The sequence below is a fragment of the Solenopsis invicta genome, chromosome 16 (assembly GCF_016802725.1).
Source record: "Solenopsis invicta isolate M01_SB chromosome 16, UNIL_Sinv_3.0, whole genome shotgun sequence".
NCBI lineage: Eukaryota > Metazoa > Arthropoda > Insecta > Hymenoptera > Formicidae > Solenopsis > Solenopsis invicta.
This window is the reverse complement of record NC_052679.1, coordinates 14,366,165-14,380,987: the sequence shown is the minus strand read 5'-3', so window position 1 is coordinate 14,380,987 and position 14,823 is coordinate 14,366,165. Positions and strand designations below refer to the sequence as shown.

The 14,823-nt window shown below is 36.9% G+C and overlaps 2 long non-coding RNA genes across 2 annotated transcripts; both read right to left on the bottom strand.

Moving 5' to 3' along the window:
* Nucleotides 1–10,836: 10,836 nt before the first annotated feature.
* LOC113004450 lies at nt 10,837–11,557 on the bottom strand. The gene is made up of 2 exons (XR_003269043.2): nt 11,390–11,557; nt 10,837–11,311 (listed from the first exon to the last, which is right to left on the bottom strand). It is a non-coding gene; the product is annotated as an uncharacterized LOC113004450 (long non-coding RNA).
* A 2,385-nt stretch (nt 11,558–13,942) lies between these two features.
* LOC120359754 lies at nt 13,943–14,742 on the bottom strand. The gene is made up of 2 exons (XR_005576542.1): nt 14,503–14,742; nt 13,943–14,172 (listed from the first exon to the last, which is right to left on the bottom strand). It is a non-coding gene; the product is annotated as an uncharacterized LOC120359754 (long non-coding RNA).
* Between the last annotated feature and the right edge of the window lie 81 nt (nt 14,743–14,823).

The window sequence follows — 14,823 nt, the reverse complement described above, 5'->3', positions numbered from 1 at the left end:
GTAAGGTTTGTAAAAATTTCTTTAGTTCTTTCTCTTGTTTCGGGGTTAATTCCGCAAGTCCGCAACACGAAAGTTCGTCTGTATCGACATCGGTATTAAACGAGTAATGCTGACTCGGTCGGTCGGCGAAGTACCATTCATCGTTCGCAAAATCCAAACCTATTCCGAATCTCGTTAGGAAATCTATGCCGAGGATATACGGAACTGCCAGGGCGTAAAGAATTCAGATATGGGTCAGTATATCGAGAGACCCTACGACAGATATCCTATTTCACGCCCTAGTTAGTCTCTTTTTGAGCCAACAAATCTAATCGTTTTAGCTCGGGATAAGACTAACAAGGGGAGGATCAGGTGAGTCACCATGGGATTTTGATCCCAATTTTTTTAGTTACTCTGGAGACAAAGAAAAAAGTTTACGTCTTCCGGCGTTTGATCGAATAGGCCTTAGTTTCGAAATAATAAATTTGTGAAAATTGGCCATACCGCGGCGCGCCATATGAGCCTTCCCAGTAACTGTTTTCCCAACCAGTGCAGTCGGCTCCGTGCGTTAGGTGCTTGTTTCACAATTGTAAGATCCGGGTTCGCTCCCGGATGTGTGCAATATTTTTTTTAAATAAGTGTATTTATTTATCTTGATGATATTGATATAGTATGCAAATTTCTAAAATAAAAATTTAATTTAATATCACTTTCTAAACATTAATTTAAATTTAATTTGAAGAATATTTGAATTCAAATAATAATATTTAAAATAATAAATAGGTAGTAATAATAATAATATATAAGTTATTTGAAACAGATAACATATAAAGGCAACGTATCTAAATTTTCAAATTGTTTAAATTTAACACTGGTATTCTTTTTCTACAATTAATTATTTTAAAAACTAGAATTTTAAAATACTGTTAATATTATTTCCAATTAAATTTTAAATTAAACAATTTGAAAATTTAGATACGTTGCCTTTATATGTTATCCATTTCAAATAACTTATATATTATTATTATTACTACCTATTTATTATTTCAAATATTATTACTTGAATTCAAATATCCTTCAAATTAAATTTAAATTAATGTTTAGAAAGTGATATTAAATTAAATTTTCTATTTTAAAAATTTGCATACTAGATCAATATCATCAAGATAAATACACTTATTAAAGAAAAAAAAAAATATTGCACATATCCGGGAGTGAACCCGGATCTTACGATTGTGAAGTAAGCACCTAACGCACGGAGCCGACTGCACTGGTTGGGAAAATTGTTACCTGGAAGGCTCATATGGCGCGCCGTGGTATGGCCAATTTTCACAAATTTATTATTTCGAAACTAAGGCCTATTCGATCAAATGCCAGGAGACGTAAATTTTTCTTTTGTCTCCAGAGTAACTAAAAAAATTGGGATCAAAATCCCAGGGTGACTCACCTGATCCTCCCCTTGTAAGTGCAATCTTTTTGTTCTGAGCGAGAGATGACGGAAGGTCAGTGAATAAATAGGATGGTTATTAAATGAACATTGATTTTATTCTAACGCCTCCCGAAAGGATTAAAATAGTGATGATTACATTCATTTGATCTTATAACTATACAATTATCATTGTATATAAAAACAACGTATATAATGCTAACTAAAATAGAGGTTATTTTATTATTCAAAATACAATTTTTATCGTATTATTCTATTAGAGTTTAATTTAGGTTTTAATTTATATATATATATATATATATATATATATATATATATATATATATATATGTGTGTGTGTGTGCGTGCGTGCGTGCGTGCGTGCGTGCGTGCGTGCGTGCGTGCGTGCGTGCGTGCGTGCGTGCGTGCGTGCGTGCGTGCGTGCGTGCGTGCGTGCGTGCGTGCGTGCGTGCGTTAACAGGGGATTGGAAGCAATATGTTGAAAAACTTTATTATTCTAGTATTTCATTGATAATAGCGGAGTTTGAGGGGAAAAGATTTAAAAACGCGTTCTTGGGAACAAGGTAAAAATTTGGATAGGCAGAGGGGAGGAAGTCTGGAATTGTGGCTTCAGGTGGGAGCTTTGGAAGAACAGAACGAAGCTCTTCAAAAGTAAATTTGTGAGGACCAAGGGCATACGTGCCTTCGGGAGGAGGAGATGGAGCTACAGGATATGATGTGACTAGTGACTCCAACGTCTGGTGAGGACCGGGAGTAAAGTAAAACCGAGGAGGAGGAGGTTCGTAAGGGATTTCTTCCAGTATTTCTATACTGGGAGCGGGGGTGGGGGGAGGAGAGCATAGACAAATCACTTCGTGTAGGAATTCCACGCTAGCGGTGGAACTCGCTGGAGAAGCGGGATTACTCGAGATTGGGGAGTTTGAAGGACTGGCAAACGAGGAAAGAGGGGAATCAGGGGAAATTTTGTATGTGAGTGTTGAGGATGTTGAGAGAGTGGGTGAAGGGGGTTGGAAATATTGCTAGGCTTGTTCGTGTTCCTGAGGGTTTTGCTTTGTAGTTCGAAAGAAGTCCTCGTAAGTCGCGTTCAGAAGTATCGAGCCCCGGCGAGTGGCTCTGAACGGGAACGCGAGTTTCTCACTTGAGAATAATTAAAATTTAAAAAAAGGGAAAAGAAAATAAAAAAAGGGGGGAGGGGAGTGAATGTTGAGATACTTACTGTTTGGGAAATCCTTGAGCCAACTCTGTAGTGGAACTCGTGTAGTGGTCAGGAAATTCCTAGGTCGGACCCGTGAAAGATCTGCTCACAGTAACTGAGTGGATCCGTAACAGTTGTCAAGTTTTTGAGTTCGGCACTTTACACTAGCAGAACTTGCTGCCACAAATGTCTAAGTATTGAAGGTTCGATCGCACAGACTCGAGCATTCAAGATGCCACGGACTATGCGACGAACAGGATCGGGATGGTTGCTCCGCTGGAAAATTCTCTATTTTATACTATTGCTTCCTTTGTTCTAAGAGGGCTGTGTGCACCAATTTTTGTTGTCTAAACGCCTACGCACAGTTTAACCCTTTGCCTACGGGACACGTGTCCGGCATCAAATTACGCCGTCCATTCAACGGGTCTCGTCACTTCTTTCCCGGTAATTATTGTTATGAGAACGTGCGTGACCCGTCATCTAATTACTAAGAATTGTGACAGATTTTGATTTAATGTTCTATGGGCGCTGAGTTTCCGGAAGCCGAAAGTGATGTATACTCGTGCTTTTCGGTTTCCTGATTTTAATGTTTGCCGATGGAGTTTTATACGTTTTCGGGGTCAAGCAACGTGTTACCTCAAAGGGCTCCCATAAATTACTTTTTGTGTCAAGTTTATTCGTAGTGTCGAGTTTATTCGTACAGCTAATATGACGATTTCCGATGACGCTATTATTTGACACTTTTTTATAATTTATGGTGCTTTGATTTGCGACATTTCTTTTATAATTTATGATATTTTGATTTTTGTGACATTTCTCTTATAATTTATGATATTTCGATTTTTGTGACATTTCTGTTATAATTTATGGTGTTTTGATTTGTGTGACATTCTCACTCGCTTCAGCGTATTTTATGTCTCATTGTATTCCCGAAAATCGAAGTGAGATTAAGTGGGTCATCGTTGCTCAGCTTCCGTCGTATAGTGTATCCGTCGTCAAAAGAAAAGAATCGGTACGTTGCTGGACGTAACACTTATGTTTAGAATGAATGATAAATTCAAAGCAAAGAATTGACAAGCAAATGTGGTGAAGCAAAATCGTGTTCAAATTAGTCGAGGCAAAATAAGGCAATCAAATCGGTAATTATGCTTTCATATTATATACAGAATGGGTGTTATAAAATTGTATAGCAAACTATGTTACATATATAAAGCTTATTCATGATTCGTCAACTATTAATAAAGGTTTTGCTATTGGATACGCTATAATGTGAATATTTTACAGTTTATAAATACCTTTTTATTTAATACTTTATATACGTATATGTGATTTTTTATTTCTTAACTTACGAAAGTATAATACCAAAATTGTTTATTAATGTAACTTAATTAAACTTTATTAATGTAATTATTAAGTTGTCCGTTTGATGCGTATGTAAATCTTTGGACACAAAACAAACTTTACATAACAATTAGGATTTCGAATATCGAATATATTAATGAATTTTGTTCAGGACATATTAACTGAGACAGGCAACTTATATTCTTAATTTTTGAACATTTCTAATACATTTTTATAGAAATGTATTCTTTTTTAACTATTGTTGATTAACTAGCTACTATATACTATAATTATATAAACTTATCACATTTTCAGAAAAATAAAAATATGGTTAAAAAAAATTGTATTTAACTACAATAACTTTTTTATTTCAAATGAAATGCTCGCCTTTGAAACTGTTAATTATTATGATAATTTCTGGAATGCAATGGTTTATAAATAAAACATGATTAAACTTTATTATTTACAAATACTTTGATTGTCTGCTAATACATAAAAGAAAATACCCTGATAGCTAAATGTCCGTAATCAGATGATATTTTGCTGTCACTTATTCCGCATTTAATTTCATTAAACTAGAACCAAGGTGTTTCTACAAACTGTCTATTGTTCTGACGTCATTAAAGTCTTCATTTAAATTCGGCAAATTGCCAGCAAATTGTTATCATGCGTGCATTACATTCAACTGATGTGTTTGATACCAAAATGTCAGCAAGTCATCATCATACATGATATCTACACGTGAAGCTTTGTTATCGGCAATTTCATTACTACCTTAATAGTAATTTTCTGTAAGACTGCAGTAAATCTTGCAGTAGATTCTTGAAAGATTCTGCCAACAAGACAAACTATTTCCTCATTATACTCAATTCTTCCGAAAGATTCTGCAGTCAAATTCTTGCAAGAAATTTGTATATATCTGCTGCAATATCTGTAAACTTTTTTCACCAGAATATTAATATAGTCTCAAGATGCTTTTCCTGCCGAAAATGTGCAATTAAAACCGATTTTTGCACCAAAAACATAAAATTTTATGTGGTAACAGCGTTTTATATACACGTAATGTTTTAAAAGAAAAAGAACGAGTATTCGCCTCGATGTTACAACATGTAGCTCCTAAAGGCTTAATGAGGTATGAACCTCGGTATGAGTCGAGGAGTCGGCCGCGATGGCGCCTAGATATAACGCCTGTGGCCACACTTGACTCACGAGAAGATCCCCACAGCGTAGCCGCCTAGCGCTCACTTGTTTGCGTGGAGTCTTACACACGGCGGAATCAAATATTGTCATGTCACCAAATTGTCGATAATAAGTTGCAATTTAGAATCTTTAACAATATTCATTAAATATTATACTCCTTGTATTAAACTTTTGATATCATACGTGCCATCATTTTGTTGACATATTGCTGTCATTATGACATATACGAATGCAAGCTCATGACGAGCCGACAGTTTGCTGCCAACATGATATGTTACTATTAATAAACGTTTGCTCTTAACATTTCATTAACTGATGTTGTGTTTTTGCTCTCCTGTTACTAACTCAGTTTTACGTTAAATTCTGTAGCCAGCAAATTGCATTCACAACAATACATGCAATACCTTAATTTGCCCGATGTGTTGAATCTAGCTTGGTTATCTGAGTTATTGCTTTGAAATTCTATTAATGAATACATTGTAATCTGGAAGTAAACATGAATATAAAGTAATCATAAAATGATTAGATTGCATTCCATATTACAACAACTTTTTTTAATTATAAAATTAGTTTTCAGGAATTATTATTGAAGGTATATTAAAAATATTACAATGTGTTTCATATGATTACAAAAGTTTATACAGATTTTTCCAATAGAATTACAGACTTACCTAAGTTATAAAAGTTTACATTATATATTATATACTTTCCTTTAAAACAGTGATAAAAAAAAGTATATAAATGGACTATTGGTCATGAAGGAGAGGATATACAATGTAGGTTATTTTTTCATATCCAGGTAATAATATATTTTTATGTATCACTGACGCAAAAGGAAATTCTTCTATATGAGACGATATGCGAAATACTTTGAAACTGTTCAGTAGTTTGGACGAACATGGATAATTATAAAACTCAGAAATGTTTAGGAATCGACAACCAATCAAGCAATAAGACTGATCTTTTAAATGCAAAATGTTTAAAATCTGAATAATGATGCCTCCTTTTAACGAAACGCAATTATTAGGAGAACAAGTCGACAAACATACGTCTTTTTTTTTAATTTTCTATATTGTACAATCGAGTAGGTTTCTCTTCCCAGTATAAGTCCTTTGAAATGTTTTTGCTTAGGTTCTTGTTCATTTATTGGTACATTAATTTTGAAAAAATATGATAATTCATGTATTTGCCTACAAATTTGTTCGTGAGGATTTGTGGACAATCTTACAAGTGTTTTTCATTTTCTTAAATAATTTTTAAAGGGAAAACAACTGATAGTGTTCAAATTTCCAAGATTTCTTACATCGGCTACCAAATGAATTAAACTATGTACATTATATGTATATCATTAATTCTTTACCATAAGAATTTTTAATATATTTAACAAAATTATGTAGAATTTCTTCTGCAAAATTAATGTATTTAGAAATATAGTTATTATTACTCAAAATTGTGACAACATGAAACATAAGAAAATGATCATAAAGTCTCTTGAAAAGGATGTTTATTAACAAAACCGGACCTACATACAACAAGAACAATCTCAATTCCGTTGCCTTTCAACGGTTTAAGTCTAATAAAGATCTAGGTTTTCTAAAAAATTCATGCGGTATATAAAGACATCGAAATCAATTTATCTGATAATTCATTAATGCTTATCCCCGGTAATTTAAAGGGAAGTTTTCCTTTCGAAACTGTTGAGCGGAAATGAGTGATGGATGTGAAGGAAGAGTCTCTGAGGAGAGCTATCGAACAGGTTTTATAAAAATGTTCACTCACACTCTTTTCTTTGACAAAAAAACGGTAATGAAAAGTAAACTTTATTATTTCCTTTGAACTCGTTGCTTATACAAAAAGGTTTGTTCAGTGAATCGCGTGCTCTCCCGTGGACTGCCAAACACAAAGTAAGTCCGGAAGCCGGACACGCGTACTTTCGGGCCGCTCTGGCTAGTCTCGGACTGCTATTCGCCGAACGTTCGCCCGTCTCTGATTGGGCGATCGCGCCTCTGATCCGACCCTCAACGAACTACTCCAATACTTCCGCCGTTCGTGCGCGGTCGCTCTCGTATACCGATTTCTTCTCTCAGCTCACAGAAACGATTCTTTGGGAGCGCCTTCGTGAAGATATCGGCTTTCTGCTTTGCCGACTCGATATAGTTGACCTCGAGTTCTTTCTTCTGAACTCGCTCTCGGACGAAGTGGTATCGGACGTCGATATGCTTCGTTCTCTTATGAAACTCTGGGTTTCTCACCAGACGTATCGAACTTTGATTGTCCACGTAGACTGTCGTTGCCCCCTGGCTGAGACAGTTGACTTCTTCAAGTAGTTTTCTCAGCCACACAGCTTCACGTGCGGTAATGGACGCCGCCACGTACTCTGCCTCTGTGGTACTCAACGTCACGAGCTTTTGACGTTGACTCGCCCATGTGACAGACCCACCTGCCACTTGAAACACATAGCCGGTCGTTGACCTCCTGGTTTCTACGTCGCCTGCGTAGTCGGAGTCCGAATAACCCACCAGGGTTATCTCGTCGTTTTCGCTTCCTCGGTATTCGATTCCGTAGTCCATCGTCCCTGCGACGTACGATAGGATGCGTTTTACAGCTTGCCAATGTTCTCGATTGTGTTTATTGAGGAATTTGCTCACCGAGTTTACAGCAAACGCCAGATCCGGCCTCGACACAATCGACAGGAACATCAGCGATCCAACAGCTTCTCGGTATGGAACCTTCTGGATCCCCTCATCGTTCTCCGACACCGGCAGCAACGTTGTATTCGGGTCGCTCGGCACGCTCACCGACTTTGCCTCGGACATCCCGAATCTCTCGAGAATCTTTTTCGCATACAGGTTCTGGTGCACGAAGATGGACCCTTTGTCTCGATCTCTCTCTATTTGTGCCCCGACAAATAGACTTCCATCTCCGACCGTGATCCTGAATGCTCGTTTCAAGTACCGAAGCACGATTTCGATGACTCCTTTTGTTCTTCCGATGACTAGCCCGTCATCGACGAAGAGAGCGAGATAAACCGTGTCGCCATTTACCTCTCCCACGAATATACACTTATCCGCGGATGTTTCCTGAAACCGGAACTCTCGCAGAAACGAACTGAACTTTTGGTTCCAGCATCTCGGTGACTGCTTGAGTCCGTACAGCGACTTTACAAGTCGACACACTTGCTCCTCTCGAGTTTCTTCATCCATGTTGAGTCCCTCGGGTGTCTCCATGTAGATTTCCTCGTCCAGAGTTCCGTACAAGAACGCCGTTTGCACATCGAACTGTGCAATCTCGAGATTCTTCGACGCCGCGATTGCGAGAAGCACTCGCAACGAATCGTATCTCACAACCGGTGAGAACGTCTCCGTGTAGTCGATATTCTTCTCCTGCATGAAGCCCCTGGCGCACAGCCGTGCCTTGAACCGACAAATCTCTCCTTTTTCGTTCTTGAGCTTCTTGAAGACCCACTTCGAATCGATAGGTTTCATTTTCGGATCCCTCTTGACTAGATGCCACGTACCGTTCTTTTCATGCGACTCTAGCTCGGAGTCTATGGCTTCTCGCCATTTCGCTGCATCCTTGGACTCGACAGCCTCACGGTACGTGATCGGAATATCGCATTCCACTGCGTCGGCATCATACCTCGACGGCTTCTTGATCAAACTCCTGTCTCGGAGCTTTCGCACTGACTCATTGACCTGTTGTCGACCTTCATCGCGCTGCTCGTCGTCCACAGCATTCTCAAAGACTTCGTCCTCTTCTTTCTCGTCGAAGCTGCCGCCTTCCGCCGGAACTAGAGCTTCTCGCTCGACCTTCGGCAAGATCACTTCTCGTGCATCTTTTGGTTCTGACAGCTTCACACTTCCGGTCGTCTCCCGGAACGTCACATCGCGTGACACAGACACTCTCTTCGACACCGGGTCGAATACACGATAGTTTGACGAAGTGTTATCGTATCCCACGAAGATCATCTTCTTCGCTCGCGCGTCTAATTTAGTCCTCTTTATTTTCGGCACATTCACGTATGCCTCCGAACCAAATATCTTCAAGTGATGCAGATTCGGCTTCACGCCCATCCACAGCTCGTACGGGGTTGCACCCACTCTTGTGCTCGATGCACCGGCTCGGTTGGCTAAATACACCGCTGTATTGCAAGCCTCTGCCCACAAGTTCTTCGGAAGTCCTTTTGCCAACAGCATCGTACGCGCGCTCTCAACTAGCGTGCGATTGTCCTGTTCAGCTTTCCCGTTCTGTTCGGGCGTATACGGGGCCGTATACTCTCGCTCGATGCCTCTCTTGTCCGTGTACTCATCGAATGCTCGATTCTTGTACTCGAGACCGTTATCCGATCGTAACACTCGTATGTTTCTTCCAAACCTGTTCTCTATGAGCCGATCGAGTTTCTTGAACTTCTCTAAGACTTCGTTCTTGTGTTTGAGAAAATACGCGTACCGAAAATTCGTCGCATCGTCCTTGAACACGACCATGAATCGAGATCCTCCGATCGATTCCACTGACATCGGCCCGCACACATCCGAATGTATGACCTCGCCGGGCTCCGTGTCAGCACGCACACGCGTTTTCTTGAACGCCTTCCGCTGGGATTTGCCCTCCTGACAGGCTCCGCAGAAATCTTCCGCCCCGTCAGTAATCTCGATGCCGTCGATGAGCTTCTCGCTCACCAGTTTGCGCATCGCTCGTACGTTCACGTGTCCGAGTCGCTCGTGCCACGCCAGAAAACTCGTTTTCGCAACGCTTGCTTCGTTCTCCGCGCACTTCGTTTTGAATAGCATCCGATATAAATTGTTTGTTTGTATCACACCGTAAGCGGCGGTGAAACCTCGGTTGTCGAACTTCACGTATTCATCGAAGAAATACACCCCGATTTTCTTTCTCGCGCACGCGTCGACCGAAAATAGATTTTTCTTCAGTTCTGGTACGTAAAGAACTGTCTTGATATGCGATGCTATCCACTTCTCGTTCACGAACTTCTCGATGTCGACTGTACCGACTCCTAATGCATAACATACTTTATCGTCTCCGAGGGCGACTTCGTGCTCTCCCATCCGTAACTCGCGAAAGTCTCGCAACCACTCGCGTCGGAACGTCATGTGCTGTGACGCTCCGCTGTCGGAAATCCAGCAGTCTTTCTTATCGGCTTTCAGTATCTCGCGCGCCAAGTCTGTCGGTATCTCGCCGAACCCGCTTTTACCGGCACCGCTTTTCCCGCTCTCGACAACAAAGGCACAATCGCTCGATTCACTCGTACCACGATCCCCCCTTCTTTTTGTCCTTTTTGCACTCGCGCGCAAAATGTCCGAGCCCCTGACACCGAAAACACCGCACTTCCCAGTCGACACAGTTATATGTCCACTATATAATAGTTATATATTTTATGATCTCGTTTTATATAACGTGAAAGTTGCTGCAATATTGTAGCTATATTATAATTTCGCCCTTTTTCGAAAGTAACAGTAACGACATATTTATGTTGAAATAAATCACCGTAGGTCATAGCTGTTATATACATGTTACATATTAACTGCGAATGTAACTACGAAGAAATGACATACGATTTATATAACATATATATAAATTAAATATAAATGAGATATAATTATAGTGATAAAAAGGACGTTACGTTTATATTAAAGGAAAATAATCGTTTCAATAAATATACAGTAAAAAAGTTTTATTTTTTAAAACGTACATATGTATTAATAAAATTACAATATAAAATTATAATATTGAGATGTATTATGCAATACGTTAAATGACATAATAATTGACATATAAATGACATATCTAAAATATAAAGATTTGTTAGCACAAATTAGACCAATAATTTTACATTAATAAATGTATTAGAAATCATTATTCCTTTAATGCTGACTTTTTCTTGCAGCTCGTTGTTTTGCAAAACGAAACCATTCTGCAGTAACGTCTTCAAATTCAATTTCTTTTAGTTCGTAAGATAAAGTAACGGCTTGGCTAATTTCTGTAATTATGCGTAAATTATAAACAGCATAATTGTTTTTTTTTTCCCTTTTCCATGAACAAAGTTTAGCACACTCATCAGAAAAAACTTTTCTTAAAATTCTATGAATATTCTCTTTTGCTGTATGCTCTCCAATATTGGTAACAAAATTTGTCTAAAAAAAGAAAAATATTTTTAGAAGTTATTCTTATTATTTAAAATTATAAATTCTATTATTAGAAATTATACTTACATATTGAGAAAGAGCTGAATCGTTGGTTGTGAGAAGTTCTTCTAAGTTAGTGTTACATCCAGCCTTAAGGAAAGGAAGGCAGGGAAGGATGGAACAAAAACTCTTTTATTCTCGTGACCGCACTAGTGGGACGTGCGGCACGAGCCGAACGCACTTTCGAAGATTCCGAAATTATGCGTCAACGTGTAATGACACGCTTTAACGCCTTTTCAAAATCGTGCGATCGTTGGTCCTAATTTGAATCAGAGAATTCAATCTCTATAACTCGGGATCGGACCGAGTGTAATCTTTTCGAGTCGGGAGGTTAGTGTGTGAGTACGAGATGGGTTTGATGAAATAAAATTTTACATTGGAGCTTCTTTTAAACTAAAATTTAACATATATTCTAATATTTGAATTTTACATACATAAAGGTTCAAAAGGAATTAGCAAATGAATACATTATCGGTTATGGTTATTTAATAGGAAAAAAAAAGAAAACAATATAACAAGGTAATCATTATTAATTAAGACAGCAGTACGTAATCGGTTAGTTTAAAATACGAAACGATTAGGTAATGATTATTCAGAAGTTTAAAAGTTATATACATTGTTTAATATCGATACATAATTGTAAAAGTGAACAAAACAAGAAATTAATTAAAGGTTATTGAAGAAATTAGTATTACGCATTATCGCTAGGAGTTATAGTATAAAATATAAAAAATAAAAAAACTTAATTCTATTACATTTGAGTAGGAGAAGATGGAATTGATTGATTTCGGTTACGGGAATAGTAATTATGCGTTGAGATTCATATTTTAACTATTAAATCAAATCAAAACCTAAGATTTAAGAATGGAAGTAGAATTTTCATTTCATTTACATAGAGATTTAAGAAATATTTAGAGGGAAAGTCGGGAATTGTCTAAAATGAGAATTGCTGTATTAATCCGAAATAAAAATAATAATATTGGGAACAAGGAGTTGGGACATGAACGGCTGTGATTGCTCATTAGCGATTGATTCCTGGCGAGTTGAATGGAAAATTGAAGTAAAACCGAAAAAGAGAAAAAAAAAAGAAAAAACTTACTTATTAGTTAGACAAGAAGAGAAAGGGAAGAACTATGGAAATCTGCGGGTTGAAAGGTGCTTGACGCAGCGCAGGCTGTCCGCTCTGGGGATGCTTCAACGGTGGGCTGGTCGGAGTTTTAATGTATGTGATTCTTAAGCACAGATTCTAAGTTTACAACGATTTTGAAAATAACGCGCACAGCTTCGACACGTGCAACGCGTGGATGTGAGTGCGAACTTGAACTTTGAATTTTTTGAATGAAAAATGAATGAATGAATGCTCGAGCCGTTCGAAGCTGCGTATTTTATAGGGCTTAGGAAAAGGGCGTGAGATTAGTTTGGTGGGTGAGATGAGGATTTGATTGGGTGAAGCTTTTTGAGCTTTTTCCCTTTCCCTGGAGATTCCTTGTTGTTGAAATTTTGAGCTTATTCGTTGGGTAGTTCACCAACGTTCACTACCAATCATATTCTCGTATGATCTTTCGTTGGCTAATTTTCCATCTTCTCCCGATTTTTCTTAACTCTAAGAGGGGCGAGCAGTTGCATCACCCAATCGCTTAAGGGATTCGTTATCTTCGGTTTTTCTTCTTGGAACGTTCGGTCTCGATTTTTTATATCGCCGCGTCCGTTTATTTGGGATTCGCTTTCCATATGAATCATCTTTCCGTTCGTGATGAAACATAGGTTCGAACAAACAAAGCCGGGTTGTAAATTTCGATTTTATAGTTTTATAGTTTCCGTCCGGCGTCGCGACTCAATCTTATCTCTGGTTGTTGCCAGACTTTAATAACGTTTAAATTTTTTCTCTTTTGAGTCCAGGCTTTGTTCGTCATGAATTATTCGTCCATATGAATTATTAAATAAGCATCGTTGCTTGTAATTTTGTCGTCGCACGATTTCTCCTTTTTTTGCTTCTATTTATTGCTCCGGATGTAATATGTGGCCATTATATATATATTCCGAGAACAATGTTTGATTTTTTTCTTATAATAGCCGGGTGATAGTGTTATTTATAAAAGAGAAATCGTGGAGTTCCGGATATAAGTGTTGTAAATTTTACAGACAATCCCTTAGCTTGTTTAGCATAATTTATATAATGGATGCGAAAAGGGAAATCGTGAAATCCTCCGGATGTAACATTAGCAATACTTTGAAGGTCTTTTAATGGTAGTAATGGTAGTAACAGTGGATATTGCATTTTTTCAGGTTGTGTTACATTTTTATGCTCCATTTTATGTAATCTTTCGTCAATACTTTTTAATGTTAGAAGAATCGAAGCATGCATACGACGTATGGAACCATATTGGTCTAAAAAATTGTAGAAAACATCTAATATATAGTTTAAATAATAATATAATTCTTTTTTTATTGTGAAAAATCGAATAATCCCCAATTTTACTAACGACATTAAAATTTTGAATTTTTGAAGAAAATCTGAGTTCTATTTGAACACAGTTTAAAACTAAATGTTTAATCACCGTTGATGAAATCGGACATGAATTGTATTTTTCAAATAATTCAGTTTATTAAATGACAATAAGTCTATTTTATAAGTATCATATTAATAAATTGGCATTTTGTAATAAAGTAAAAGTAAGGCGCAAAATTTTCTCTATATACGCACATGAAGAGTATGAGTAGTAATCCGCAATTAGTGAAATTCAGTTTCTACAATATAACAGTGAAGTAGGAGTTATTTCGTCATAAGGCACTTAGCTCCGGATCATGCTCTATTACAAAATTCCGATATAGTTTACATAAAATTTTAAGTACAATATATTGAATTAATCGAATAAAATAGACAATACAAAAATTAAATCATCAAATAAAATAATTGAGAAAGAGAGGAAGAATCATAGTTGAAAATTCAACCAATTATTTTAAAAAATTTAATAACATTCATAAAGTTTAATCGTATATATAGCGTCATTAAAGATCATATAGCTATAAAAAGACGTCAAAGAATTTTGCAGTTTAAAAAGAAATATAATATTTAATGTTTACTGTATAAACAAAATTTAAAATTTATTTTTATTTAAAATAAAAATATATGTGATTACCTTTTATAATAGCAATATCTTGTGCTATTTGCAACTGTTCCTTATTAAGATCCGGTTTATCAACATATGTGATAGATATTGAATTTGACACTGTAATAAAAATATTAATAACTTGATTAATAACAGATAACCTGATATTAGTATTTATTATAAGTATTTATTATGTTATAAAAAATCAAATATTTCAAAACTTAGAAATAAAAGTAAATTTACGAAATATATTAATTCAAACAAAAAATTCATAGTAAACATATATTCTCAGTACTATGCAAATTAAAATTTACTATTTAACATTCAACGTGTCAGTTTTGTTATTGAATG